The 5,697-nt window shown below is 44.4% G+C and overlaps 1 non-coding gene across 1 annotated transcript; it reads left to right on the top strand.

The window, feature by feature from the left end:
* The first annotated feature begins 1,848 nt into the window (after nt 1-1,848).
* TRNAM-CAU (transfer RNA methionine (anticodon CAU)) lies at nt 1,849-1,920 on the top strand. Its single transcript has one exon. It is a non-coding gene; the product is annotated as a tRNA-Met (tRNA).
* The last annotated feature ends 3,777 nt before the right edge of the window (nt 1,921-5,697 follow it).

Below are 5,697 nucleotides of genomic sequence, written 5' to 3'. Positions count from 1 at the left end.
GCAATCAGAGAGCCAGATCGGTGGCGGCTTGACATAAAGACAAACAGCAATTTCCTAACACTTATGCGGGAGAACATCCCGTTCCTCTCGCTCGTAACGCGTCCCACGGCTGTGACAACCTCGCGAGGCACTTGTATAGATCTCGTCTTTGAGAATCAAGCATTGGTGTACTAAGTCGAACATATATCAGTCTATTTCTCCGACCACAAAGCTTTCTTCATGACTGTCAAGAACTGTTAGTGGAGTCTTTGTTAAAGGAATACGTGTGAAAAATAAAAAAAAATTCTGTGATAGCGCATACATGTGTTGCTCGATTTCTTTGCCTCAATCTATCGAAAAGGTGAAACAGCTTATTTGCTGTGCTCAAATTTCGCATTAGGAAGTAACGTAATCGTCGGTAATTTTTTTTCTAAGCAGCTTGTTCTATTCGTCATTTTTTTAAAGAGCACCGCCATTATGATCACCAGCAGGTGAGGATAATGCTTCGCAAAATAATGCATGCACTTCACTGCTTCTTAGTAAGTTTGGTGAGTATCGGTGAGCGTATTGAAAAAAATATTATTTGCACAGCATCTTTTGTAATTGTGTGTCTCTCTCATCAGTGCTTGTGCGTGAGAGACACGTATTTGTGTACCTCCGACAGGCACGGACAATACGTACACAACACCTTGGCCAATTCTCCACCGTGCGCGCGTGTGTGCCATAACTTTAGAGGATTACGAAATAGATTGAACTGGATAAGAAGAACTGTCCGAAAAATTGTGATTCACTGAGTAGGATGGTGCATATCAATCTGTTACACACAGGGAAGTGTAAGATAAAAGAAACAACATTGCAGATGCAGCAAAGTTATTTCTGCTGTTAGAGTAAAATAACTAAGTGCTTTTCAAACGTCAACAATGAATCTTGTGTCAGAACGCATTCAGAAAGGTTGTTCCGCTGTGGCCGTTTTGTGCTTCGGGTGATAGTGTAATTTTTTGTCCCCTCTGCTAGAAGAGAGTGATAGACTGAACAGGATAGCTCTACTACTGGAGACAGCTTGCTAGCTCAGACTGGGACAACCGGGAAAAAAAGAAGGAAAAGAAGAATATAAAGAAAGAAAGAAAGAACGAAAGAAAGAAAGGATGAAAAGAAAGAAGGAAAGGGAAAAAAAGACTAAGTAAGGATGACTGAAAATGAATCCCCACATGCCGTATTCGGTCCGTGCAAGCACGAGTATCCGTTTTTCCAGCGGCCTCTCTGCTGAAGCCTATCAAGCTGAGATAGAACCAAGTGAAGATAAGGCATAAAAAAGAAAACGCAGGAAAATGTCTTCATGATAAGATGGCGCATGTGGTATCAGCACAAGACCGACGTAGGACTGAAGGCCAACGCAGCCAAGTTCTTGAGCGCGTCGTACGATACAGCCGAGACAAGGCGGGGGAGTAGTGAGTATATCTATGCCGACATGGTTACAATCGTATGTCGCAATAGTTGACTTTGCTCTTCAACAGCAATTCTACTAGAGAGACACCTGGAGCGCTGCGTATCACACTCGCCAACGGACGAGATAGTGGCCTCTCGAATCGATGATGCAGATTGAACGAGCATCCACACCTCGTTCCCTCTTGGATGCGTGTTGTGTCACTGGATAAGCCAAGCTTCGTCTCGTTGTAGTCAGGCGTGAGAAGCCCTAAAACAGTTGAGCTTGATATGAGGCAAGAACGTTGATGGACGTTAGAAAAGCATAAATATTAGAAAATATGGCGAGGGTGCAAAATAAAAGAAGAATGCGCGTTTATGTTCGAAAGACCGGTTGGTATTCCCCCACACAAATTGCGCAGCCCATTTGCGTCGCAATTTCCGCTCAGCAGAGTGGCGCAGTGGAAGCGTGCTGGGCCCATAACCCAGAGGTCCGTGGATCGAAACCACGCTCTGCTATATTTTTTTTTTCTTGATGCTCCAAAATTACTTTTTTTCTGGACCATGCCGCAGAACATTTTATTTTTGCCACTTTAAAACACCTGCTCAAGCGTTAGCTTGCAAGGTTAATCGGGTAGGCTGCATCGGGGACGCAGCACCTGTAGTGGAGTTACGTGAAGCGTCCTGTGCGTGCAGCTGAGAATGTATGGGCACTAGGGTACTAAAATGATGTAACGAAATATAGAAGTGACATTTATTCAAGCAATTACAAAGCTTACATATGCTTTACTTATGACACAGCTATAATGGCGCTCCTTCGGTTTAATCTTGCAATCGCGCTCGCTCCCTATTCGGAGTTGGCCCGCCGTGGTCAGAGTTGGTGGGCGCGAATTGACATTCCTCTGTCTTGCTGCCCGGGTCTCATGCACGCCATTTCTGTGCCTTCTGTGACGAATGCGTGGCGGCGCCATAGTCGCGAGCAACCGTCATATTTGTGCAAAGTATCGCACAATTGCAACCCTTATAACTCCTGATGAACACAGATTTAAGTTTAATGAATTGTAACAAATATGGCCGAGTCGAGCTCTCTCAAAAACGACCACTCCTTCTCGCAGCAACAAACGTGTACTGCCGAGCTGCGCCTCTCCGAACGTTGGGCGAGGAGCCAAATTTAGCTCCGATTGCGTCGTGCGTGGCGCGCGACAACGGTGGTCATTTCTGCCCGCGACACATGGATGGTCGAGGAATAGATTCTTTCCTCTCCATGATGACAAAGTAAGGCGCTTGCATGGGAAGTACAGTTGCAAAGCGATAAACAAGATTACATGTTTTCGTTACATACATGTAACATTACACGGGGCTTTTGCAAGTGATTTCCCTATGTTTACAGGAGTTAAAGATCATCATCATCATCATCATCATCATCATCATCATCATCATCATCATCATCATCATCATCATCATCATCATCATCATCATCATCAGCCTGGTTACGCCCACTGCAGGGCAAAGGCCTCTCCCATACTTCTCCAACTACCCCGGTCATGTACTAGTTGTGGCCATGTCGCCCCTGCAAACTTCATCCCATCCGCTCACCTAACTTTCTGCCGCCCCCTGCTACGCTTCCCATCCCTTAGAATCCAGTCCGTAACCCTTAATGACCATCGGTTATCTTCCCTCCTCATTACATGTCCTGCCCATGCCCATTTCTTTTTCTTGATTTCAACTAAGATGTCATTAACTCGAGTTTGTTCCCTCACCCAATCTGCTCTTTTCTTATCCCTTAACGTTACACCTATCATTCTTCTTTCCATAGCTCGTTGCGTCGTCCTCCACTTAAGTATTACCTTTTTCGTAAGCCTCCAGGTTTCTGCCCCGTACGTGAGTACTGGTAAGACACAGCTGTTATGCACTTTTCTCTTGAGGGATAATGGCAACCTGCTGTTCATGATCTGAGAATGCCTGCCAAACGCACCGCAGCCCATTCTTATGATTCTGATTATTTCAGTCTCGTGATCCGGATCCGCGGTCACTACCTGCCCTAAGTAGATGTATTCCCTTACCAATTCCAGTGCCTCGCTACCTATCGTAAACTGCAGTTCTCTTGCGAGACTGTTAAACATTACTTTAGTTTTCTGCAGATTAATTTTTAGAGACACCCTTCTGCTTTGGCTCTCCAGGTCAGTGAGCATGCATTGCAATTGGTCCCCTGAGTTACTAAGCAAGGCAATATCATCAGCGAATCGCAAGTTATTAAGGTATTGTCCATTAACTCTTATCCCGAATTCTTCCTAATCCAGGTCTCTGAATGCCTCCTGTAAACACGCTGTGAATAGCATTGGAGAGATCGTATCTCCTTGCCTGACGCCTTTCTTTATTGGGATTTTGTTGCTTTCTTTATGGAGGACTACGGCGGCTGTGGAGCCGCTATAGATATCTTTCAGTATTTTTACATATGGCTCGTCTACACCCTGACTCCGTAATGCCTCCATGACTGCTGACGTTTCGACTGAATCAAACGCTTTCTCGTAATCAATGAAAGCTATATATAAGGGTTGGTTATATTCCGCACATTTCTCTATCACCTGATTGATAGTGTGAATATGGTCTATTGTTGAGTAGCCTTTACGGAATCCTGCCTGTTCCTTTGATTGGCAGAAGTCTAATGTGTTCCTGATTCTATTGGCGATTACCTTAGTAAATATTTTGTAAGCAACGGACAGTAAGCTGATCGGTCTATAATGTTTTAAGTCCTTGGCATCCCCTTTCTTATGGATTAGGATTATGTTAGCGTTCTTCCAAGATTCCGGTACGCTCGAGGTCATGAGGCATTGCGTATACAGGGTGGCCAGATTTTCTAGAACAATCTGCCTACCATCCTTCAACAAATCTGCTGTTACCTGATCCTCCCCAGCTGCCTTGCTCCTTTGCATAGCTCCCAAGGCGTTCTTTACTTCTTCCGGCGTTACTTGTGGGATTTCAAATTCCTCTAGACTATTCTCTCTCACATTGCCGTCGTGGGGGCTACTGTTACTGTATAAATCTCTATAGAACTCCTCAGCCACTTCAACTATCTCATTCCTATTAGTAATAATATTGCCGGCTTTGTCTCTTAACGCATACTTCTGATTCTTGCCTATTCCTAGCTTCTTCTTCACTGCTTTTAGGCTTCCTCCGTTCCAGAGAGCATGTTCAATTCTATCCATATTATAGTTCCTTATGTCAGCCCAGTTGAAAAACACAACAGGAAATTTTTGCAGTCTGTCGTATTTTGGGACGTTGGTTCTGTAGTTCTGTTGCCTGTAGTTCTGTTGCCTGTAGTTCTGTTGCCTGTAGTTCTGTTGTCTGTAGTGTGACGTCCTGTAGTAGAAAGTTCTGTAGTTCTTGATCAATATTTAATTAAAAATTGACAGAGACGTCCGTAAGGTTATGTAAATTTGTTAGTACATAAAAGAAAAACATAAAAGTAAAAAAAATTTAGAAAAAAAAAAACGTCTTCGCCTAGGATTCGAACACGCGACCTCACGATTCCGAGCCCGGCACCTTACCACTGCACCACGCCTGCCATGCTTTTCGAGTGTACGTTTTGGCCATGTGAATAGTACGACGTGCTGATGCGCTGATGTTTACATTTGCATTTTGAGAGCCAAGATCCGCTATCACTCCACCGCGTCAAGTGCCGCATGTCTAGAAGAGCAAGAGTGTTCATACCATCGACAGGTACATCGTGCAGTGCTAGAACATCGATTTTGATGTACGATATCCATATTAAATAAGAAATTCAGAAATAGACAACGTTGACTTTTAGGGTTGTTACTGCTAGTTTCGACAGTTGTCTCTCGTTCTTTACACTTTTGAGCGCGCATATAATTCGTGTGTTCAATGCAAAATAGCTACATAAACATTCGTGGATGAGAGTTCTTTCTGACAGCATACTGGCTTCTCACGGCAGCATTGTACCAGATTAATGAGACCCGAGCGAGACAGCTTTTCACGGAACTTTGTGGAACAACCCAAATCTTCTTTTCCGCTTCGCATAAGCTTGTGAAATATTCCTGGGTAATTAACTAATGTGTCAGTGTAACAGCACATGTAAGTCCACAGGCCTGTGTGCCACATCTTACCCCCCAAAAAAGAACGGATACGCAGCCATTCCCGCAGATGGTATGATTTTGATCAGCCACCGATTTTGAGGAGGCCGGTAGGGCGTTGCTGGTGCCGCGTCGTCACGGCACAATTATAACTATTCGCCACGTCGACTTTAATACCGGTGTCGGTGCCATCAGCATCGCCGGC

This window comes from Dermacentor variabilis, chromosome 6 (genome assembly GCF_050947875.1).
Source record: "Dermacentor variabilis isolate Ectoservices chromosome 6, ASM5094787v1, whole genome shotgun sequence".
Classification (NCBI taxonomy): Eukaryota; Metazoa; Arthropoda; class Arachnida; order Ixodida; family Ixodidae; genus Dermacentor; species Dermacentor variabilis.
This window is presented reverse-complemented; position numbering and strand designations above follow the sequence as displayed.